At 44.0% G+C, this 25,833-nt stretch overlaps 1 protein-coding gene across 4 annotated transcripts in view; it reads left to right on the top strand.

Moving 5' to 3' along the window:
* Positions 1 to 25,833, top strand: part of LOC128755048 (protein phosphatase 1 regulatory subunit 29-like) — a 221,333-nt gene that overhangs the window by 64,235 nt on the left and 131,265 nt on the right. The window contains exon 1 of one of the 4 annotated variants that reach the window (XM_053858247.1): positions 11,702 to 15,045. The exons of the other annotated variants lie outside the window; for them this stretch is intronic. The gene's annotated coding sequence lies outside the window, so the exon portion shown is untranslated. Of the gene's footprint in view, positions 1 to 11,701; positions 15,046 to 25,833 lie in introns of those variants that run through there. 4 annotated transcript variants of the gene reach the window in all.

The following is a 25,833-nucleotide window of genomic DNA, read 5'->3' as shown; positions in this document are numbered from 1 at the left end:
CCTCCGAGTTGTAAACAGCAAGAGCAGAATGTCACCTCTTGCCGTGACGGATGAACAGTGACGGAAGAGGTGAATAATGGTTTGCTACAGCGCACTTCCTGGTTCCTGCGTAATACAAGACACACCAGTATTTATCAGTTTTCAAGTGGGATTTGCAGCGTTTCTGGCTCAGCGATGCCTTTTATGGTGACTCAAGAGGACTCGCTCTGTATCTGTGTTTTGACTCTGGAGGTTCATGAGCTGGACCAAATTAGATGGACGTGGGTTTTGCTGTCCGATCGATGAAGGGTGTCTGTGGTCTGAAAGCAGAACCAGTCGCCTCGGGAAGTGGGGAGTCAGTGCTGGGAACGACGTTCAGTTCCTGTTGTCTAAGTCAGAAAAGAAGATAGCCAATGTCCGTGGATGCTATTCTCACGCCTTGTCCGTATAGAATCAGCGTAATCTGTTTGCACCTTGAAATCAAGCTGGATGAAGAGGACACAGTCATTTGCGCCATATGTTTGTGTATTTCATTCATTCATAACTTATTGCATTTCCTCCTCTCCTGCTTTCCAACTTGGAAATTCCTCTGGTTTCATAATTCTTTAGAGAAGCTGAATCAGGATTGTTGTATGGAGAAGATTTTTGAGGCTTCTGTAGGTGGCGCTCTTGCTTTTTAATGGCAAAGTTAGTGGACTCTGGAAATGTGAAGCTTGGAGAACATTATTCAGATCAAATATATATTCTTGTCGATCCACTTCGTGTCGAGCATCTCACTGAGTCTCCGACTCGTGTGATACCTGAGGCAACAATTAAAAAGAAAACAAACAAAAAAACATCTCATTGTGTACTGTCATCAGTGGCAATGTCAAGCTACATGCAAGGGCTACATACAAAATACTGTATATTTTATCTGTAAAACCTGACGCTGACACATGAAAACAGGACCTCAGAGCAGTGGTACAGTAGAGCTTTAAAGAAGACAGGGTCTGACCACCGACCATGCAGCTGTGTGACCTCTGACGCACAATTCACAGACACAGGAAAAGTCCTGTTGCTAGTTCTGTGTGCAAATGTGTATTGTCCGAGTCACGAGGATGACTCAAGGCAAAATGGACTATAATTGTGAATCAAATTGTTCAAGTTCATTTGTTTAATTTGTTTGAGGTTTATCCGCTGTTGTGAGTCATTGGAGAACGGGTCAGACAGCTGGTTGTGTGCGTTTGTTCACTGCTGTGTAGTGACAATGATGTTGCTTTGTTTGTGGATTATTCATATGCACTTGTTCGTGTTCTACTGGACCGTTTTCCCCTCTGAAATGCTGCGTGACGCATCGTCTCTTTCAGATCCGCACGTTTAAAACTTCAATCTTGATCAGCTTTTCCATCTTCAAACTATGCGGTCCATCTTTCACTCCAAAAACCATGGATATTGTCTGTCACACGAAGAGTTGGGGCAGAAAAAACTCTGCTGTCAGCTATTAAAAAAGGCAAATAACTGAAGTCTGTCCTCCACGGCGAAGTGCGACGAAGTTTCATTGTGGATTCAAGCCGCGGTGCTGTCAAATGATGTGAGTGCTAAAAATTAGTCAAGAAGTTCTTTGACGGCGCATGAATAAGTGTGAAGCAAATTAAATGGCAGTGCACTTCACAAATGAAAGTTAAAAGTCTTGGTTATCGGCATTAATAAAGCCGTCGGCTGTGCGGCTGCGGCGGGGACTTCTGAGTGGACAGATGGGCAGGTGGGATGCAGAAGGAAGTGGGCGACGCTGAAGGTTGATTCGAAGGTGAGTGACGATTTGATGGAGTTGGAGGAGGATTCGTGTGGTTCAGGCTGAAGTCTGATTTGACAGTGAGGAATTTGTTTTCACAACTAATGCGCAGACGGCTTGGGAGCCAGCGAACCCCCTCAAAGACTGCGGTGAATGAAATGTGGTGCAGGAGGTGCTGGAGAAAGTATGTGGAGTTCTGAGTTTTGGATGGTCGGAACCGCCTCTGGCGCAGTTGTCTCACACAGGTGCAAGAAAACAAAAACTGGAGTCCGACTTGAAGTGCAGTCCGGGTCACTCACCGCCTCCATAGATTCCAAAAACTTGGCTCTCTGCACTTGCACTTGCACTTTCTTTTCTTTGGGTTGGGACGGACCACTTGGTAACAGGAAATAAAACCTTTTAAAAATGCATTTCTGAAGCCATCATTTCAGAAGGAAGTCGCACCTTAGCACTCCATAGAAACGTGAAATATGAAGCCAACATTGGAGAGGCTACATGGATCTATCTCTGATAGTGACGGCCCCTGGAGGAGGCTTCAGTGAGGGAGCAGGAGGGTGGGGTGGCGGGGCAGAGGGAGGCTCTCTCCGGATGGACCGGCAGTCAATCACTGCTGACACATGGAGAGAGCAACCTCTCACTCTTGGTATCTAATTTAGATTCTCCAGTTAGCCTCGTGTATGTGTGTGTGCGTGTGTGTGTGCTTTTCTTCGAGGAAGGAAAAGAACAAAACGGAACTGAAAAACACAGAAAACTGAGCGCTACATTCAAATGCAGATTCCATGCAATTTAAATGAGCGTGTCAAACTTAGGAAACTACTTTGCTACGTCACGTGTGGACACGGATGAAGGATTAGGGTCGAGATTGTCAAAAAGGATTTGTACTAACTGTGGAGTGCAACTTTTTATTTTTGTTAGCATGGGTATGGGATGGGATAGCAAGTCCTTCAAAAGGTGTAAAAACATTAAAAAAAAAAAAAAAAAAGAATTTTAGCTAAATAATCACGTTAATAAATCTAAACAAACTACCTTCACAATCACCTTTTCAGAAGTAAATACAGAAATACACTATCCAATATCAATACTTTTCTATATATTTTTTATTTATTTGCTGTAAAAACCAACATTTTATGAATAATGTTGTGTTCTAAAACCTGCAGAATAAATAAATAATGAACAAAACAATCAAATTTTAAATTTTAAATAAATAAAATAAAAATCTAAAATCTAAAAATGAAATCAGTCAATAAATGAATAATTTTGTCTTCCAAAACCAAACAAAATAAATCAATATTTAACAAAAAAAAAACGTATCAAACATATCATTTTAATTAATGAAATATTATAAATATGTATACTTTATTTTTTTTTAGAATGAATAAATATCAGGCATGTGACATGTGGACTAGACATCCATCCCAAAGTCGATACATCTGTTTAAAGAGCTCTTGTTTTGCCGCATGGGGACCCATTCAGCCGCATGTGTCATGATCCTTCTCCACCCCAGAGCTTCATCTTCGTCTCCAGACGCCAGCGTCAGTGACCACTCTGAGCATTGGAGTTCAGATTGATAATGGCTCAGGTGTGTCGTTCCCTGCAGCCCACACGGGTGATCTCGCCTGTCCGTGTTAGTCCCGTAATGGACGCCTGACGTGTCTGAAGTGTCTCTCTGAATCTCCTCAACTGGATACCTGATGCTCGAGAGCCTTAAAACAAGCGGTAAGCAGGGGTGCGTGCGGCTCTCCGGCCCCTCGTGCCAGCGTCTGTCCGAGGTGCTGAAGCTCTTCACGGCCAGATGACCTCACTTCTGCTGACATCTGTCCATGGTGCTGAAACTCTCCGCCGCAGACACGCACAACTGAAGCGTGAAGATGGAAGACATGGAAGGAGACGTGCGTTTAATTAGGAGGAAATCTCATCCAGTCTTTGCTTGTTAGCCGATTGACAAAGTGTCTGCTGAGTTTATGACCATAGCTGCACTTTAAATACTTGCAGGTCTGCAGGGATACATTAGGTTTAGTTCATATAGTAGGACTGAACAACCTGAGGCGCAGCAACCTTGTCACACAGTGAGACAAGAAATATGAGCAAAAGCACGTCAACTCCAGGCGTGTCGACCGATCAAAAGCAATCTGATCTATAAATAGAAACGAGGGTGTTGGGGATTCGGAGCACGGTTTGGCAGAAGCTTGCCGCGAATCTTCATGAAAAGATGTTGTCCCGCTGCTTCCGTGGCACAGGTGTGTGGCATTCAGGTTCACCGACTCAGCATAATGTACACGCGCGTACACAGATATTCCCCAGCCTCTGAGTTTTCTTGGTCACATGCAAATGTGTAACCTACATTAAGCGTGTGCTCAGCAGTGAATATTCACGGCGCTCTGCTTACTCATCTGAAGCTGCCTTTCTGTAGGAAGGCAACGCGTGAGGTGAAGCTGGAGACGCACGATTAGGCTGCGCCGGGCTTTTGAGCCTGACGGAGTTGAGTGACGTTTCAGGAAGAATTTGCCTGAATGAAATTTTCTGACAAGCTAAATGGATTTATTACAGCACAGGGTGAGTTGATCACATGACATCAGTCAATCGCAGACTGTAAAATGTGTGTCTGAGGAGAAATGAACTTTCCTGCTGCTCCATGGCTGTGTCAGACGCTCATGGAAGAATTCAGTTGTCATGCACAAGCTAGCAGTGTTTTTGTGAAGGCTGGCAGAACAGTCCTTTCTAAAGCATAAATATATACATGAATAAATGATAAAAACGCTGTCTAAAGGTCACCAAAAAACCTCATCGGATGTGTCCCCATCTGAACAACCTATTTTTGCGCGGCAGCTGGTTCGGCTCCTGATAATTATGTGTCATATTAAAGGTGGACTGCTTTTTACATTAATGCAAATGCTGTCGGTGATTGCATTTGGCAACACAACTGATGTACTGCATGGAGGAGCAGAGGCGATTTATGTTTCCCCCCACAACAATGCTGCACCCATGTCATTTTTTGTCTTAAATGTGGACTGAAAACTAAATCAGTCAATAAATGAATAACACTGTCTTCTAAACAAAAAAAAAAGAATATTTAACTAAAAAATGTGTCAATATAATATAAATATTATAAATAAATATAATAAATATACTTACTAAACTACTACATGCTAAATATCAAGCGTGTAACATGTGGACTAGACATCCATCTCTCTTCTCTTCACTTCATCCATACCAGAACACCATCCACAGTCAGTTATTTAGTCCTGATCCTTGCACCCTGAAAACATTCTGTCCATTTTCTCACAGAAAAATCAACTCCTGAACTCATGTGAACCGTTATATATTTACTAGGGATGCACCAAATTGAAAATTTGGGGCCGAAGCTTAATAAAATTTTAAATGCTTGGCAGAATACTGAATGATACAAAATAATACTGAATATCCAGTGTGGTTACATGTTTTACTATTATTTTTAAAATGTTGCATAAATAGTCGGGAACAGATTTACATTTGTTCAAGAAAGGTAATGTATATATGTAATGTTTTTGACATTCTTCATATTTTAGACTTTGCTTTTCAAATAATAGCAATTTCACACACCCATTATTTTAGTTTAAATAGTTTGGATGAACACTCATTACAAATCCTATTCTCAATCTCCAACACTTTAGAAGACTTTATAAGAACCCAAAACTTGATGCAGCTTTATGCAGGCTTTGGATCACACTTAGCGTCGCCATGGCAACCGGCTACGCCTTGTGTTGAACCGCTCCAGGTCGGTCACACCAGCCGACCGGGCCGAGCCGGGGTGTCATTGTTGTCACTGCTCAAAGTGGAGGATTGTGTTGCCAGATTCTTCTCAACACGCTGAGAAAGGTCGAGTTGGTTGCTGTAATTTCATCAGCGGTCCAGCAGAGTGCATTCCACGGAGCATTTTTGTATTAAAAAAAACACATTCTGTTACATTGTATTGTCGATTAGAGGCGAGAACTTTGGTTCAGGCTGCGCTGCCCAGTGTCACATGCCTTTTCTCCACTGTTCAGCTGAATCTATTCAACTGCTGAATGTTCGGGGCATCCCTAAGTTTCACTACAAAAACACCCCGCTGGCCTTGAAAATGGTTCGATCCGCGGCTCTTCTTGACTCCAGGTGCTCAGTCCTCGCTTGAGATATATATAAAAAAAAAAAAGAATGGTGAATCTGTGAGCACAGCAGGATCGGTGTCATATTCTATCCTCACCAGTCCTCATTTTCGATGCAGTGAAATGTAGAGTTGTCAAGTGAGCGGAGGCGTGTTTTTTTTTTTTTTTTTTTTTGGCAGAAGTGTGACCGTCTTTTCGTGACGTTTCTCAAGCTTTCAATTTTTAATCCTTCGCTTTTATTTTCTTCAACAGTCCATGAAAAGGTTTGTGGTGAAACTCAAGTTCTTGTGGCGTGTAACTAGAATTCCACCCACTCGAGTTGGTCTTGCTTTCTACATTTGTTTCTTCATTCTTATCACTCCAATCTCCCACACATTTTTTCTTTTCATTTACTTCATCAGGACGCACTGCAAATATAACGCTTAACACCAGATTCATTTATTTCCGCTGCGACTCTCGAGTGAGACAATGCGTGCGGACAGGAAGTTGTGTGTTTTTCTAATTAAATTATCTGCCCATCATTTCCTGTGATTGAGTCGGTGATAAATCTTCATTCAAAAGAAGCTTTATACCTATATGAAAGATTCACGCAATGGTATCTGCATTTCTAACAAAAACAGACCGTAATTCTGAAGGCATGACGGCTTTTATTTTGCGGTGGTTCTGTCCCGTTTCAAGCATCTTGGTTGGTCAGTGATCTGACCTCGACACAATTGCAGTGCATCCCAATTTTCCTCCCAGCTTTTTGGCTCCCCCTGTTGGCGACTGTTGGGCCCTGATATGAGAAACCATAATGAAGTTGTCTGGTGGAGTGTGTGCTGCAGGTGCGCTGTTCCTCTATGTGTGTGGCCGCTGCATGTGGGAGGGGTTGCCGAGTGAGTGAGGTCTCTCCAGAAGTGAAGAGGTGCCCGGTGCGTGTCCAGCTCTGAATGTGCGCGTCTGTGCAGTTTGGCTGTGACAAAGTCATGAACCAAGTCACGCTCTGTCCCAGACTCGCCTCGTCCCTGTCCCAGCTCCAGCCCACAACAGGACATCAAACCCTGGAGTGAGCGCTCCAGCACCTCCCCTGTGACACTCTACCACGGTCCAGTGTGGAGACAGGAAAGGTTTTACACCTCAATATGAAGAAACAACAGTCAGTAAATGGAGCTAACAGGACACGTCTGCATACAGAGGCTGCGTTATACACAATAACAAAGCGCCTTGTGGGTCAGCTGGTCGGTCCGCGCACGCTATGTTTTTTCCGCCTTTTTTCGAGGGCGTTCGAGTTCTGGATTTTTGTTCGAAATCAGAAGCAAAGAAATCTCAAAATTTTTGTTCGAACTCCGATTTGTTTGAAGTCCGGGACGTTAGAAAAGCGAGGTAGTACTGTAAAACAATTCCAATTCAATTTCAAATTCCAGCCAATCAAAATTGTTTTCTTAATTCAATTCCCAAAATGTGGATTTACTCTGACGTTGTATAAGCCTTTTGTCCATTGTCAAAATAATTCTTGTTTTTTTCATCAAACCCTTTACCAGGATATTTTGATGAGGTAGCATTAAAATAAAAACCGACACTGAAACATTAGCTTTTCTCTCTAGTTGGGGTCCCCTGCTGTCAGAGAAGGGAGCAGATGGTATTTTTTAAATATTTCTCAGGACTGCACAGCGAGAGTGTTGTGATTCGCTCACACGGGTCAGTAATGGAGCCGGTCTCCTCTCGGAGCCAAATGAGTGACTCTTCCTGTCCGCCCAGCCAACTGGCAGCTCGCAGACGTATGCATCATTTGCTGAATTGGCTGAACTTTACCGGCAAAACAACAAGCAAAGTAAACACTTGAGACACCGAGATGTGAGTCATTTGTTATGAGAGGCGAAGCCACGTCGAGTCAGGACTGCGTCTGCTTCAGGGAAAAATAAAGCTCCAGGGTGAAATCTTAAGCTGCTCTCCCTTTGTGGTGCCATGAGAAGGTGTCAGGGAAAAGTGAGGTACACGTACCAAGAGGTGGTCAACCAGAGGGCCAAGGTTCGCGGTCGGTTTTGAACAGGCTGCTACATCAAAGTAATGCCATTCTGCCCAGGTTAAATATGGCTACTGACTGAAAATAGCTCAAAGTTCTCACCATGTTCAAGTAGAATTTTCAGGGGATAGTGATGGATGATGTAGAAAACGGGACAAGGAGCACGTGTTTTGAAGGTCGTAGGTTCAATTCCCCATCAGGACGTTTTCTTGTTTGCTTGAGCCAACACTATTTTTTGAATCCTGGAAGTTGTTTTGACTATTTGGACTGGTTCTGGGTTTGATAGACTCATGTCTAAGTAACTCATAAATCGACAACCTTTACAACAGGACTTCTTTTTCCTTTTAAACAGCACAGGCATCCAACACTTGAGTGCTGCGGTTTGGCTTTGGAGGTGTGGCACAAGGGTTGGTTTCACAGTCTGCTTCAACTGAACGGTTCTGATCCGAGGTCGGGCCACAGGGCATCAACCTCTCTCCAGAGGCCTCACCTCCTGGGATCAGGAGATCTAAAAAAAGGAAGACCAGCTGGATCTGCTCGGGGCTTCCTCCCAGTTGCACATGGTTGGAAGGCAAGATGTCGAGCCACTTCAATAGACTTCTATGGATGTCACATCCTTTTTAAGGGAGATTTGTGAACAACTTTCTGGTCACTACCTGGAACTGCGTCAGCCTTTTGGCTCAGCTCTTTCCCTCAGGAAGCCTAAATAGATAAGATCACTTGAGGCCCCAACATGGACTCTGAACTGGCCCCATCAGGGAGGCGGCTGAGCTCCGTCCAGACCAGCACCAGCCGGTGCCAAGCACCTTCCCCCTGTCAGCAGTGACTTTCAGTTGCTTCAATGTACAGGAACATAGATCTGTTGTTCTAAATAAGTACTTGTCCCACAGTGGATCACAGATGTGTAGTACATATAATGGCTGAATAAACTGTATTAATTCTAGGGGTCAGTAAACGCCAACAAATTCAAACATATATTTCATCAGTTTTGTCTTGAAATTGCAACATGGGAATTATTAGGTGGCCTTGTATACGCCTCATCAACATGTCTTAGATACCTTTATAGTGAAACTAAACAACTGCCTCGACAGTGCTGTTATGGAAGAAAACAGAAGAATATTAAACATGTATTCCTGAGCACGTTTTCACTCTCAAAATGCTTGGCTCTCCAACCCTTTCCCCTCCTATTCCGTCTGCGAGAGAGCTTGCACTCGAGGATAAGGTGAGACACGCGTGGCTGTGACAGTGACAACAGCTTAGCCACATACCGAATTCCACGCTCTCCTGGCCTTATCTCAGGTATATAATTGATGGAGACAGTTTCTGAGACCGTGGTTGGCGATACATACAGATTGGATCTCACCTCCCGTGCCCGTGTGTTTGCCAGTTCTTCCTCAGTCTCTGCATAACGCATGAGGCAGGTCCTCGGCCGCAGAGAGACGTGTGACTCACACTGATTAGTTTGTATGCCGAGTGTGGCTCTGCTGTGATGGGCAGGTAGACTATTAGCCAGCGAGGCGGTAGGTCCTTGTTAGCAAGCATCCGGCAGGCTGGTAAATGCAGAGTGACAGGAAGGTTGACAACACAAGAGAATGTGAATTTCCTGCCTTTTGGAGGGGCCTTCATGGAGATTCAGGAGACTTAACCCTGAAACAAAACAGACGTTGAGCTCCACACACCACTGGGAACGGGTCGGGGAACGCGGCACCTGGAGCGGACTAGTTTTACATGAGGACATCAGTCAACGTTCAGTCATGCAGTAACTGTGAGAGGTGATTTACAAAGGAATTAGTAAAACGTCATGTCTCCTCAATGACACGCACATGTACACACATGGGCAGACTGTGTGCAAGTGTAATGTAGACCAGATGGGTCAGAACTGGTGGAGAAAGGTTGGAGCATCCACACTTCGAACCAGTTCAGTCATGTGAGGACCTCTTCTTCATGGGGAGAACCAGAACCTGTATTGGCAAGAACAATACTCATCACAATACATTACGATAATAACACAATATTGTTGTAAGATTCTACACAGTTGACAAAAGAAATCACATATTAATACTCAAAATTTAAAGAAAGTCAAACACAGTGTACATATTACTTAACTTAAATACGTGTAACGTATCAACTTTGTGACATTAAATGCACCACACATTCATGATGCAAAAATAAGTGGTAGTTGTTGTATTTGCATGTTATTACCAGGCTGAAATATTATTTTTTATTATTACAAAACTTTACTTACACTTTACTTAAAAGTTTTATTAACATTATCAGTGCATTCATTCGGCATCGAAATGCATTTATAAGGCTGTTATGAATGTTTATAAATGTATGGCAACGTATGAGTATAAAATTAGGCACCATATATTATTATGCACCATACAACACACCATACAACCTTGATATAACTTGTCATACATGATCCTGCTCAGACATTACCACTTCTATGGTTCCTTATAAATGCACTATAATGTCTTATTAATGTGGTAATAATGTATGATCGATTGGACCTTCAAGTAACATTAACAGTTGGACTGTCGGTCTTATATCGGAGGACACAGTGATGTACTGCTGTATCGTCTCCATTGCGCCACCTAGGTCATGAACCTATGTGGGCGATTCATTGAGAGGAAACACCAGAGGAGGATAAAAATGTTTAACATTTACGTTAGCCCTCAGACAAACTGCCCCACAGGGTGATGGATGGATGTGAATGTGAGGAGATTTAGCACGCAATTTTGACACATTTTTAGGTTGTGAATCATAACACTGAAGCATATTGTAAAGTCTCCCAAACTGAAATTTGGCTGTGTTTTTGTTTGAACTACCTCTCAGCAATATCAGGAAGTAGACGTGAAGGGATTGACCCCTCCCACCTGTGGTAGTGTCACTGACGCTTCTTTTCCACTGTGACTCCGCCCTTGATGCGACCAACCTCCCGTGGAAACATGCTCTCTATCGTCTATCGTCAATTCCTTCACTATGATAAAACTGGATTCAGTCATTTTCTTCCCACCTGGATCACGATCTCAAAACAAACCAGTTTTTGGGTTGGTATAAAGAACAATTTTGACACGTTCTCCTTCAACTATTGCAGCTCGAAATGTCGACTTTTTCGGATGCGAACGCTGCTAAAGGTCTGAAGATGGATGAGAATATAAAATATCAGCCAATGCTTGGATTTTTAAATGAGGAGTGAGTCAGGAGGAGGAGAAAGGTTAAAAATAACACCCAGTCTAGATCTTTTATGCAACTGCATTTCAAAGAGGTGTTTTGATGGTGTGTCCAAGAGCGTGGTTCTGGCTGCAGCGTGCGCATTAGCCCGTGTGTTATCATGCGGATGACTCACTGCGGTTTTGACTTTTTGCCTTTGAAGGAATCTTGCAGAGAAACCAGATATTCACACATAACTTGGCTCGTGACACCGCGCCATCTGTGCCCATTAGATGCCGCAATATTCCGCCGGAGGGTCCCTGAGGAGGACTGTCGGCGGCAGAGGTGGCGACCCAGCCAAGTTCTGTCTGCCCGAGTGTGAATCTGCCCCTCATGGACCAATCTGACTGACCGGCCCATGTCTGGCTCCGAGCTTCTGAGGATAAGGGCTTCACAGGCTTGTAAATCAGGAGAGTGAGAAAGTTTCCACAAACTTTTCTTACTTTTTGTGTGGTCGCCTGGTTCATCTGGGACACAGCGATTCATCGAAGATGTATGGATCTTTCATAAGAGGTGTGGGGCGACCTGCTGTAAAACCGCCCGCAGTGAAGAAAGATGGACACGTGGAAGGATCAGAAATTACATGCAGCTCTTTACAACCTGGCTGATGAAGACGCCTTCTCTCTTTCCTGAACATGTTGCTCGGTTCAAATCCAATCTCTCTGCGTCCTTTTGGATCAGTGGAGTTGATGACTCAGCTTCAACTGGGGAAGTCGAGTGGGACTCTTTAGCGACAGTGCTGTCATAGTTGCCTTCAAAAAGTCATCTGATTACTGAAAAGGTAAACAGCGACTTTACTGAATAGCTGACTTTGAAAGCGGCCTCTTGCCGCGACATAAAAATGCTAGCCAGTTTTGTATACGCATTTTAGAATTCAAATTTGAAGCAGTGTTTTAAATCTCACAAAAAAAAAACAACCAAAAAACTGTTTTTGGTGAAAAATAAATACACAAAAACGCTGGATGTGGAGCACAGTTGTTTTACATTTTACCACCAGAAACCATGGGGGGCAGTGTTGCTGTTACTACCCGATATGTTGACAGAGGAAGAAGACATAACATGATGGTAATTCTTGCCATATATTTAGTGGCCTCACCGACCACCGCCTCCTACAACGCTGCCTCCGTTTCGTCTAGAGCTAGGGTCCTTTTTGATCTCGGGGCCCACCTTTCGCAGAGCAAATGGACCCAGGGCCAATGGAACTGATTCATGACTCTCGAATTCATTTGTGATAATAACCACATTTAATGTACTTATACGTAAACAAACCAAAACCTTGTAAAGTGACATGAAACCATGTGATCATTGCAAAGATATGTATTTGTCATCGAAAAGTCCAACCAGCAGCAGAACCAGGTGCATGTCATATTCATTTACAAATTTTACTAAAGAAAAAAAAAGAGAAAAAATACACTTGATGCAAACTGGAAAAAATAAAAAACATGGGGAAAAAAATAAAATAAAAAAAAATAAAATTCTAAATACAATGAATATGATCAAACCATGTCTAAATATCGTAAAATAAAAGTAATATATTTTATTTAAACTCCAAAAAGTAAAGTATAAATGGAAGTATCGCCATAACAACAGTTTTTGCTGTTGGGGGCGCTATCAATTTAGTCAGTTCAATGACACACTACTGCCACCATATGTGGCAAGTGTATGAAAGCTGAGCGTCTCGCCGCTCTCACGGTCCGAAAGTGTCAAGCAAAGAAGACTTTTAGCAGCCCTCCAGGAGGCGCTCACGGCCCAACCATGGACCCCAGCCCTATGGCTAAGAATCAGTGGTCTAGAGGTACATTATCAATCCACAGTCGCCATGTTGGTCTTGTTGTCATAAATTATTGACGCTGCCCTGGTGGACATATTGGGCTGCAGCAATACCATATTAAAGAAAAGGGAGGGTACAATTTCATATATAAAGGGAGCATCTCTCCCCAACATTCTATTGTTGTGTACATGTATGTCACTGGCACGTGCACTGAGATGCGATGGAAGAGAACGACATGACATTTTTATAGGGGGTAAAAGACATAAACAGTAATATACAGTGACTACAATCTGGCTTTTGAAGAAGTACTGATACAAGAGCGACACATGAACATACCGTATCAGTGGTCAAGGACGTACAGTACGTTTGCTTTACTAATGTAACTCACCAGCTTAATGAAAAATCTCCCTGCCATTAGAATGACATGAGTAAATCTCCCTCAGGCGTCCATGTGCGTATCCATGCGTGCAGATGCTGATGGTGACATTTGAAGCTGGAAGCAAACGTGAGCTTGAGGGATTGATTCCAGGTCGTGACGGATTCACAGGAATCGAATGACCTTAGGTGCGTATCTGTGGGTCCGAGTCAACACCAGTGGAGAAGAATCTGCAGCGAGTCTCGCGGCTCGGACTCGCACCGAATATCTACTGAGGTTATTGAAGTGTGGCTCGGGATGTGAAGTCTAATGAGCCAAGTTGGTCACCACGCGTGGCGTGAACTTTTGTAACATCAACGTTCCTCATTAAAGATAATCCCCAGCAGAAAGTGTCGCTGGGCTGATTTTATTTCCTGCTAATATTTACCTGCAGGGACGAGCCCATCGCACTGCGGCTCATTAACCGTCGGGGAAAAATTAAAAAAAGTCCCGCTTGAGTCGCGGTCAGTGGCTTCTGCTTCAGCATCCAGCGAGTTGCAAAGGTCAAATACAATTTAAAAATATTATTTCTGTCTATTCAGCTGTAAATAAGATGAAAGCCAAGGACAAAAAGTAACTGCCATGTCGCCTCTTCAGTATAGTATGAATGAGAGAATAGTTAAGAGGCAGAAATGAAAGAGCTTTATTTTGTTTTTAAAGAACTGTGCAATTTTTAATTGACATTTGTGTAGATAAGAATTATTCATTGTTGTGTTTGAAAAAAAAAAAAAAAAAACAGGAGAAGAACCTGGAATGAAGCGGCAAAACCCAATTTTATGCCGAATAATGGCCGGAAAAATGAGCACTGTATTCAGCCATAATCACCGAGAGATGAGGACAATAAAATGCAGATGAGGACAATAAAACAATGAAGCGCATAATAAAAGTCAGAGAGAGAAAACAAAAACAAGGATTAAATTGTGCAGCCGCAGCAATTAAAGCACATTAGAACAACAACTGTGGCGTTGAGTTGGACTGGAGCGACTGTGAACCTGCGACTGTGCAGTGAACCTGCGACTGCAGGTTTGGGAGCGAGGTGAAATATGCCAGGGGTTTAAAGTGCTTTATGGTGTTAATGCAAGCTCTCCAAAACTTCTACCGATGTTTAAAGACCATGTTTCAATTTGAAAAACAGTGAAATATAGCGGTGAAATATGTGGTAACTGGAAAAGCACTACACCAAGCAACACAGTGCACCACTCATCCTCATGGAAATGAAAATGAAAAAACTAAATCCTGGGTACAAATGCCAGTCGAGCACAGATGGCTATAATGTTCCTCAATGTTTAAGAATCCTTCAAAAAAATTCCTGGATCCAGATGGAGATCCGGATCACTCCCAAAGTTTCATCATTTGTTCCTTGATCTCTTTCACTTGTTTGCTGAAAATTTCATCCACATGTTTCTGTAACTTGTCAGGTTATTGTGAACTCAGACAAACCAATGCTGTTGAAAACATAACCTCGGCGATGGAGGTGAAAATCTACACTGATTTAAAGTTCATGATTAAAAATGAAGCTCCTGTTGTCATGACTCTGCTCCTGTTTTGTCCCTTGAGTCATGTTTTGGTTTCTTCCGCCTCCCTTCCTGTTCTTCTGGCACACGGCTGGAGCCAATGAACCCCTAATCACCTAAGTACTTAAGCACCTGGACTCCAGCTACATGTGCCAGATCGTGTCTTCTAGTTTCCTGGACTCTCTTCTTTGTGCCCACGAGATCGTCTCCCATTGTTTCCCTATGGACTTCATGGAGTTTCAGTGACGCTCCTGTGGTAACTCCTCGTTCTCTTGGTTCGCCTTGTTTCGGTCTCTCGTTCTGTGAGCTAGCTAACTTTGGATTATTCTGTGTTAAACCCTGGTGCCTGAGTTAAGTGTTTAGTTTCTCCCAGTGTCCATGCGTTTCCTGTTCTCTTTTGTAGTTTATTCTCGGTTCATTGTACATTCAGCTTTTGCTTAGTTTTCTCCCGGTTCGGTCACGCTTTTCTGTTGTGTTTTTTTTGTTTGTTTAATTATTAAATATTACTTCTAACTCGTTCCTGCCTCACTGTAACCTTCAGCACTTGCACTTGGGTCCAGTGCCACGTCCTCAACACGTGGCTTTCGCTCCACGTTCCTCGAATCGTGACAACTGTCCATTTATTGGTTTACAGTCTCCGGAATACAAGGTCTGTCCTTTTGGTGGAGAGACCTTGTGGATGACTCACAGCACCTCACTGGTGATGAAGCTAATAAAAACACACCAGCACAATGTCACAGAACCAGGAGCAACACTGATGTTAAAGATGACGTTGTGTGGATGGAGGCCTCTTTCTCCCTCAAACTTATCAGGGGAACTGGACAGAAAGACATTCGATTTTAATGTTTATATGTCTACTGACTCAGTTGCGCTAACATGGTGAAGTAAACCGTAGCTCTAAGATAATAAAGTTTTTTTAACACATTTATTTGCCGTATGACATGCTAATGAAACAAGCTCCCGAAACCCACATGGCTGTTTGATCTCCCATCAGAGGAGGAAGATCACAGAAGGAGAAGCCACCTCCAACAACAATGTTAAACTCAAGTGCCACTCCTTTTGACAGCAGGTGGCAGTCGCATTGCCATGAACTTGGTGTGATAGTAATCCATGTTCCCCCAAAAATGTAATCCACAGTTCCATAGTGTGAAAGTTACTTTTGTAACATATAAATAAAACCCAGCAAAAACAGGTCCTTGGCAAAGGTAGCTGAAAATGATAGTCAGGTCTGCAAGCCTGACACACACCACCATGTGCATATTCATTTAAGTATGGATTTATTTTTCATTCATTCATTTGGTGTAGTTGTTCGGGGACGTGTGCACGGAACCCAAGTGCGATCGGTAACCAGCAGTCATGGCACTTGACAACGAAAATACTTTTTTTTTTTTCATAGACCCACACAAGAAATTTATATATATATATATGTATGTGTATATATATATATATATATATATATATATATACACGTTAACAAAGAAGTAAAATATGATATCATTCTGTCGAGTCATGGTTGTGTTGCTGCAGTCGGTAAATATTGGCTACGTTTGTTTGTCATTTATTTCAGGTTTTGGGAGAAGGACCAGGGAGCAAAAATCCCATTAGCAGTTTGTGTTTGCGGAGGGGAAGTGATTTTAAAGGTCTCTTTATCGAGCCGTCCCGCACAATTACCATTTTCCTCATGAAATTGGATCCAAACTTCCTTCCACCCCGCTGCTTCGCGCTCTGCAGCATCACTTACATGTGAAGTTTTTGTCGGCAGAACTGACACACATTTGTCCGCTCCTCATTTTCTCTCCTAAATTTCCGAGTTCATTTCTGCTGCTTTTGTTCCAGGCGTTTTTCTCCCCCAACTTTGCCCTTTATTTAATTTTCTGCACCATTAAGACTAAGCTAAGGCCTCATCGCTCTGATGTGCGCCGGCAGTTCAGAGAGGAAGGCGAGTCATATGCATTGGCCTTAAATCAAACCGGTGGCTGTGCAGGCTGTTTTTTGGGGGAGAGGCTGACGAATAGTTCCAGGTGGAGGAGATTTCTCAAACATAAGCTCAGCTCAGAGCGGGAGCATTAACGTGCACACGTAGAGCAGCACACGCTGGAAAACCATCCCGGCTGGAGAGAGCTCTGGTAACTGACAGTGAAAGCTGCAGGATTCACCCTTCTGTGAACTAAAAACTACAGCTCATCCTCCTGTATAAAACTCGATCAGATAGGAGTGAGACGGCAAAGTTAGGGCGACGGTTTGATCTGGAGAGGAGGGGCATGGAGGTGCCACGGAAAAGAACAAGAGCAACCTGACTAATCAGGTTGATGCCAGGCAGGCTTTTAGCTAGGAGGGCGTCTGGGCATCTGCAAAACATGACAAAATGGACGCCCGATTCTCGACCGTAGCTTGGCCCCCAGATGACGCCACATACCAGCGTTATCTGGCAGCCAAGCTACAGTCGAGAATCGGGCGTCCATTTTTTTCTATTTTTTCAGATGCCCTCCTAGCTAAAAGCCTGATGCTAGGACTGTTAAAGAATGTTCTATAGGGGATGTTGCGGTCTCTCACTCAGTAGTGGCTCCGCCCGGCCAGTGCTGCTGGTTCCTCGCTCGCAGCCACTCCACTTCCCTCAGTCACTTTGATTCCATAACAGCACGGCTGTGACTCATCTTAGTTCTTACCTGCTATTTGTTAGCCCGGGGTTTAGAGTTGCAGAATGTTTTTTCGTTACCTGTCAAGAAGGTTATTTATTTTTTTGCTCCCGCCCGCGGCTGTATTGCTTTGATTTTGTCAGAAATATTTTGTGGGTGTTCTGGATCACCGTCGGGAGCCAGGAACCTGTTGGAGGATATGACCTGACAGTTTTCTGCCGCTGCAGCTCGGTGTTCCTGCCTTGCTTTGACTCACAAGCTCTTTGATCTGTCAAGATTCGAATGTAGGACAGTAACATGAGCTGCTTGGCAGAGGTCTGCGCTCCAATGGCTCGGGCAGATCTGAGCCAGACACCATTGAAATCTGAAGTGCTTTCCCACCTGTCATTTGTCGTTGCGACCTTCATTGACAATCCAAGGAGTCATCTGGCTTGTCAGACATTTATCTGGAGTCGACGTCACCGTTGACGTCGTTTGGACTCACTCGCCGACTGTCGCCATGGCGATCACGTACCGGTCAGAGTAGCCCAGAGTAAAGGGATGGTGAGCCCGTGATGCTGAACCCAGATTCATGGACATGTGGCAGTATCCAAATTTGCATGATGTGTGATCGAAAGATTATCGCCACCTTGTGAAAAATTGCCGATGTTGGCAATAGATACGAGTCAGTGCAGCTCAGCCGTAGATCCGGTTCCTTAATGGCTACTGTGACTGAAAAGACCGAATCCATGTGAACGAAAGACCTACCCGACACAGAACTAGTGTGGATACAACCAACTTTCTCTCTGTGTGGACAGAGTCTTAGCCACATAGGGCTGGGATTTTGACTCCTTACGGTTCAACTGTGGTTTTCAACATGCTTGTCAACGTCAGCGCTCCCTCGCTGAGGACCTTTTTAGACACCCACAGCCTGTTGGAGACACCCTCTCCAGTGGGAATTCCTGGGGAGAGCCCTGTTTTACCTCTCATGTCCCTGGAAAACAACTGTACACTGAGAGACGTAGCACTTGTGATTGGCCTAACTCATGACAGGGAACCAGCCTGACATTTTCAGCACACATCGGCATTCCTGTTCAGCATGATGCTGAAATGAGAAGATCAATAACCCCGTCAGCGTGGAGCTGGAGCCAGGCGGTGATTAAACTTTTCTCAGCACAAGGGTTCAAAGTGAAAGAGCTTGCTGGGAAAACATTGCTCTTTAAAGTTTGAGACCAATTTGTGCTTAACATATTGCCACTGATGGTTCGATGGGACTCCTTCGTGCACCCTGAACTAGCGTGTCAGCGAAACCACGTTTGAAAATGAAGTTGCTGAAACAAAGATGGCCACTTTTCTGAACTGAATTCAGCTTCTGTCTCCCCGAGCTTGATAGTGATGCGAGGCTAGCGACTCGACGCCCCGTGAAACAAGGCGGCTCACTTTGGCTGTCATGGGTCGGTGAAGAAGCGGACCAGTCGGGAGCGGAGAAGCCAGGGAGATCCTGTTAAAGTGGTATTAATAGTCTGAGGCGCTTGCGTGTGCGTCACTTTAAAGAAAGGCTCATTAGAAGACAGGGTGGAAATGCTAAACGGATTAGAGCGACATCGATTATTCATGCGTGAAATACTGGAACTGAGGGGCCGGGGAGCCAGAGAAGCGGCAAGATGCTAAATATGTTGGAGAAGTTGGAGTATAAATATGTATGTCATGTTAAGTTTGAGAGCTGAAAATATGAAACAGTGGAAGGCAAGAGGAGCAAAGTTGAGGGCAGCGATCGAAGATGGACCTGCCAAGTGAAACGGAAGAAGGGATGCAGAGACGGGCGTGATAGAAATGGAGAGATGAGGATGATGGATGCAGGTTTAAAGTCGAACAAGTGGATGGAATTAGAGATGAGGGTTGCTGACTGAAGGAATGACTGCAGGAAGCGTATTAGCTGCAACCTTCCTGAACCCTGAACCGAGAACTGACTCACATGAATAGATGTACAGTAGCTGTACGCTCATACTGTACAGGTAAATCTTTATCAAGGTTGGATATTGGGGGCAGCAGCCTGGGCATAGAGGCCCGGACTTCCATCACCCCGCAACCTCTAACCAACCCTAGATCTGTCCTGGGGTCTCCTCCCAGTTAGTACCACATCAGGGAAGGTGCCGAGGACAGGCATCTGAATATGTCGCCCTCGCAAACTTGGTTACTCTCATTGTGAAGGATTAGCAGTTCTACTTTGAGTCTCTCCTGGATGACTGAGCTCCTTTGGCTTTATAAACACTTGTTGCCACTGTCTCCTTCCTCCTAAGGCTTCACATACTCTGTATCAAACGTTCCCGTGTGGATAAAATATTCTGGTGACATATTAGTTGTGTGCTTTATGGTCGTCCTACAGTAAAGAAATGTAAGTTCCTCACGATGACTGAGTAGGAAACAAAACAAAACAAAACAAAACAAATCTAAAAAAAAGAGAAATGAGTCATCGCAAGTCTCACGACATACCGAGGTTTCAGCTTTCGTAATTGTACTGTGGTGAGACACATGACGATATCCATGACTCGCAAACACAGCCTTGTAAATAGGTCCCCATCAAAATTCAAGCCGGAATGCGCTGTGGCTCGAACGGTGCTCAACATCACCGTTGCTGCACTCATAACTCAGCCGGATTCTCCGCGCTCCGTCACGGCTCGGAACGATGTCGTCTGACTTCCGTAGGTCTCAATCTCCGTCCATTCAATCGTCACGTCTGTGCCACAACTGACCACAAAGTATCTGTCCATTGAGAGCGGACAGCTGGGAAGTAGATTATCTTTGAATGAACTGCAACAACTCAAACTGAGTACTCTTGCTGAAGGCCTTACACTATTATGTATTGCAGGACACACACACACACACACGTTCCTATCTCAGTGAGTATCGTCACTGACATACATTGATATAACCCTTTCCCCAGCCTCTCACCCTAAACCTAACCCTCTAAAATAAATGTTAAGTTTAGCAACTTAACTTCTACACTGAACCAAACTAAAATCCGATCATAATAACCAAGCTATTTTGTGGTTTTAAACCTCAAACTGAGACTTGACAAATGAGGACCGGCCAAAATGTCCTCACTTTACAAAAATGTCCTCACTCTGTCGATTAAAAACTCATACAGGTTCTCTCAAAGATAGAAGTACAAGTACACACACAGACTCTGTTTGTATTGCTATCCCTGTGGGGACATTGTGAGGTAACCCTTTCCCCAGCCTCTCACCCTTACCCTCCAAAACTCATTCCTAACCTTAACCAGGAATCGAGGATTGTGTTTTGTCAAGAACTGGTCCCCGCGAGGCAGTAGGAACAAGCCCACTCACACACGTGTATTAATAATTCTTCAAAGCCCTATGATTCATTCAATATGAAATATTTAGCCACAAGCTAAATTCAAAATGTAGCTGTCGCTGTTGCAGCAGGTATTCCAGACCATGAGAAACTTATATTTGGTGTTGGTGCTGACGAAGCTTCATGAAGCCTCATCTTCGGAGCCTACCTTATGACCTTATACCTGATGTTTCGCTCACACTTGTGCACATGAAACCATGAGCCCCACCCACAAGCTCAGCCCACAACTAGTTATAACTTCATCCAACTGAAATGAGGCTGTCAGTGTCCCCATCTTCAGACGTCGCTGGCGGCAGAATTTGTCAGTGTCGGGCAGTGGTCATAATGCATTGGCTGAGCTCTTTCTTTGTTCAGCAAGAGGTAAATCTAAATGTAGATTTAGTGCTTCACTATATCAACTGGCTAACAGGCAGCGGTGGGACGCCGCCACCTGCAGCAGCAACTCAGCTCTTTCCGCACCTCCTGTTGTCAGCATTTTTGAAAGTCTGCATATTTATGTTTCTGTCTGGAGCTGTGAATTTGAGTTTGGTTCTGCTGGAGCCACTTCCTTGGCCTGTAGCTCCGGTGAATGTTCTGGGTTCTGGAGTTCGCCCAAATGAAAGGTGTTGCACAGCGACTGAAACATTTATCTCTGAATGAGGTTATTGTTCATTCTGCTATAAATGAAGCACCAAATAAATGTATTTTGAAGTTTGATTGTTTTCAACACATTGGCTCTGAATCGGCTGAAAGACCCGACCTGCTGTTACCACATGAAAAATATCCAGCCATTGCATCCCTTGGAGAAACGTTCTTAAAAACCATTGTGATATTCATCAACTGTGGGAAAACAATTCGAAACAAGTCTCAAAATAATTTGCACCACCGTCCTCAGACCGTTGAGAAACTGCAGCTCCTTTTTTCAAACTTGGGTGGGAGGGGCTTTACTTTGCAGCAGAGGGAAATCTTCCTGGAAAGAAATCTAACCCCACAACACATGAATATTTACAGATATTATTTATATATTTATACATGAAAATGATCTTTTTCATGAACAGTCTACCCAGTAATCTTAGTTATAAGCGCAGTATAATTAGAGAAATCCCTTGATGTACCTTGCAAATTGAGACAGGATTCACGGCGCTTCTCCACTGTACCCCTTCACTCCCGTTCTTCCCTGCTTTTTAGGCATCGCCGTTACAGTTTGAATCTGCTGTTCCTGCCATGTCACTGTTCATGCAGGTAAGCAGTGATAGGTATCTGAGGTTTCATGAAACAGTGTCCTGGTTTTCAAAGGCCACTTGGTGGCGCTGTCTGCTGTTTTGACTTCAACAGCCAATTCAATGGGACCTCACATCATTTCCAAATCAAGAGTGCCATCTAGAGGCCTCTGAATAATAGGACACTTTTTTTTTTTTTTTTTTTACATGATTTTTCATTCATGCGACAATTTTGGGAATCGGGCCAACTACTGGGGCAATTGTGCATCACACATCGTGTAGTATAGGTGGTGTAATGAAAGACCTTGAGACCACCTCCCGATCGATTGGTTTGAAATCTTGGTCGCCCCTCATGAGGCTATCGCCCTGTTGAAACAGTTAGCCGATTCACCTCAGCCTGTCACACGACACGTGCACAGACATACACAGATACAGAAGTGATGTCCAAGCTAGCAGGTGCTGCTTACGTCCAGCTCTCATTGGAGAATTGACAGATCATACCACAGGGTTCTTGCTACGTGTAGACGATTGTTGCGAACTGCTGTCTTACCTTCAGAACAATGATCCCTTTTTTAAAGAATGACATTTCACACGTGATAAAATGAAGTGGAAACATCGAAATAAGTGGCTAACACAACACGCACTGTGGATGTGAACATGATTATGATGGTTTTTGTCATGTTTCTAATGGAAAAAAATTCTTCAGAATAGAAGGAAACTTCAGAATAGCTAGATGATCCGCACACATCCTCACGGAACTTGAGTCGCGCATCAAGCTTGGACATATGAAGAGATGGACCAGGTGACGTCGGCAGCAGAATGGACTGAGATTCACTTCTCATGAGTAGAAACTAGTGTGTTTATTGTCGACATCCCCCTCTGCTTCACGTTTTTCTGTCGGATCGCTCCTTCATTGGCTGCATTTCATTCCAGTTTCCAGTAAATCCAGATTCTTCCTGGCATCCACGTGACATATATGGACGTACAGTATGACCAGTCCGTCATCCCAGCTTCGGATCGCGTGTGAACAGGAATCGGGAGCTGTAACTTACGATTCACTCATGCAGCATAAGCGGCAGCTGAATACCGTAATTGTAAAAAATCGCAGCTTTAGTCTGAGCAAATTATTTCAGTCGTAATTCAGTCCGTCACAAAAGATTACGGCCACAGATCACACAATATGAGACCTTTGTAAGTCTGCCACGGTAGGAGACCGTTGCTCTGAAAGCAAAGTGATGGACATGTGAAGTCTTGTGAAATGGTTTCCGTGATGTGTGGTCATGATTTGAGGAAAATATACCATTTTAAGTGTCTTTGCAGCCCTCTAATCTGCGACAGCTGTCTGGTCTTGCAATCTTGGTTGTGTGACAAAACTTCCTTCTGGGAGTCTAAAGCATCTTCTTGGGCTCGACTGTCACATCACAAGGCTTGTCAAAACAGCTGTGACTGCCAGCCAAGGAGTGACGGGGGACTGGATGGGGGAGGCTGCGAGACAGGAGATGAGAATGCAGCAGGTATTGATGAATGTGACAAATGGAGCGAAGGAAATGAGGGGGGCGTCAGAGAGACGATAATGGTCGCAAGGAGCGTCCGTGACATCAGAGGACAGAGAGGTGAAAGTGCCTTCTGAATTAAACATCAAACGTGTGTGTCTTGTTTCATCATTGGCTTGACCCAAAAATAAATATCTTTTTAAGGCTTCTTCATAACTAAAATGCCAAAAAAAAGGGAGTGGAGAGAGCAGCTTTGTTCTCTGCAGAAGTGAAATGTCCTTTTTCTGTTGCGCCATTTTATCCTCCGGTCTGACTGGCACCTCATTATCTCCCGCTCTTCTGCTCCCAGTTGAACTCTGACTGGGCTCCGTCCCGAGGCTGCCGGACGACTCCAGGACACAAATTCAAAGTTCTGTAGTTCTGGGTTCTTGAAAATGCTCTTTCGTCTTGAACTCAGAAGTCTGTCAGTCGACCCTGGTCAGTTTCTCCTGCTTCCTACTGAAGCTCCTTCAACACATCTGTAGTTGTGAGTGAAAGTTTTGTGGATATAGTTTTGTATTTCATACACCAGGGTCGCAGAGGAAGATATTGGGGTACATCTTTGAGTTACTCTGGTGGTACGTTTTCATAAAATAATTGTATTTTTCACTGCTAGTGCTGCAGCTTCAAGGCCTGGCTGGAACCCAGCTCGAGGCAACTGACATGTTCTCACCAGCCCTTCGTAGCTGCTCTAAGTTCCAGCCCCACAGTAACCTGTAAAAGAATAATGGGTTGAATGAAAATGTAGTTTATGTACAATATATTTGTACGATAAATGTACAATGGTGCTTCATCTCAGTCCTCCTCAGTCTTTGAGAGAATCACTGTGTTTTCACAATGTCAGTGAGGATCCCACCAACTAGGAAAGTGTTTCGGTACATCCTGCAATATTGAATAAAATAAAATAAACAAAGAACAAGGGCTTTTCATGTACTGATCAGTCTGACGGTCGAGGGGAAAACGCACTTCTAGTGACAGGGGTTTCTTGTCTGGATGGACCGTAGCCTCCTGCCAGAGGGAAGAGGGACAAACAAGTCCATGTCAAGGGTGAGAAGGGTCGGTTCAGACCCGACCTGCACGTCTCTGGGTCTTGCTATAGGTATTCTTTGATCACTGTCACGTGATCTCACTTAATCTCGAGGCTTCATTGGCCATTTTGCTGTTCTTTCATGATCATGTTTTTGGTGCGACCATGCCACAGTTTCCTCTGAGTTAATGTGAAATATAAAAACCATGACTTGGCTTTAAATGAGGAGTTTCAAAGATCAACTCTTTTCCAGTATTCATTTCTTCGAGGACTTGGTCAGTTCATTTCTCCTGCCGTCACGTCATCAGATTAAATTGCATGTACAAGAAAAGAAAAAGATTTGGTGCCAGAAAACCACAAAACACAAAGGTTGCAGCGCCGCTACAGTTCAAAATACATTTGAGTCGACAACAAAAGCGTCATAATCCTAAAAGCTTCCTAAAAACTTTGGCATTTGTTATGGTTCCAACCACGTCACATGGACCCATTTGGTTCCAAGTGCCTCCGAACACACGTCAGACATCTGTTTGCATGAATGCGAAGCTGCAATCCATCATCATGAATGCAGAGTGGGAGGATTTGGTTGTGAGGAATTGGTTTCTTTTGTTCCTCTGCCTGAAATAAACCATTTACTTTGACACTTGTGCAGCGAGAGCAGCGCTTTCTGTGGGAGATGGAACGCTCAGGTTTCAGCGAAGACGGGAAGACTGAAATGTGGCAGCGTTTTTGTCCGTCACGAGTTTGAGGTTTTGCCACCACTCCATTGTTCTAACTCTGCTCTTACTCGTGCCTTTGAAACGTATGTCAAAATGACCAGAGATTTAAGTCTGGTCTGAGTGTGCCGTGTCAGTTACTGTACCTGTACTGTGCCACATCAGTAAAGATGGGATATAGTTCCAAAAAGGGTGCGAAAAATGACCCCAAACCACGTGCAGTGTGTGTAGACCAGCCTTAAATGAGTATAGTTTAAACACGTCTCTTGCCAAATGTTGCGACCTCTGGGTTATTAACGTCCATCCACTCGGAAATATGCTCGTGCCATTGTGTGAATGTGCTGCAGTGTCCTTTCCCACATCGATCAGTTTTCCCATCCAAACTCACTCACAGAGTGAAAAACTAATCCTAGCCCCATAAAGCTCCTCCATCTCTGGAGACTGAGAGGCTTTTGCCGTTCGGGACTCTGAGGACCTTGGTGCTTTCTCTCGAAGCAGCCCACGTCAACAACAATGTAAGCGGAACTGAAGTGGGAGGGTGGTGCAGTAAGAAGTGTCACTCAAGCGGAAGTAAACAGCCCAC

Source organism: Synchiropus splendidus, chromosome 2 (assembly GCF_027744825.2).
Source record: "Synchiropus splendidus isolate RoL2022-P1 chromosome 2, RoL_Sspl_1.0, whole genome shotgun sequence".
NCBI lineage: Eukaryota > Metazoa > Chordata > Actinopteri > Syngnathiformes > Callionymidae > Synchiropus > Synchiropus splendidus.
Note: the sequence above shows the minus strand (reverse complement) of the source record. Positions and strands in the feature narration are given on the sequence as shown.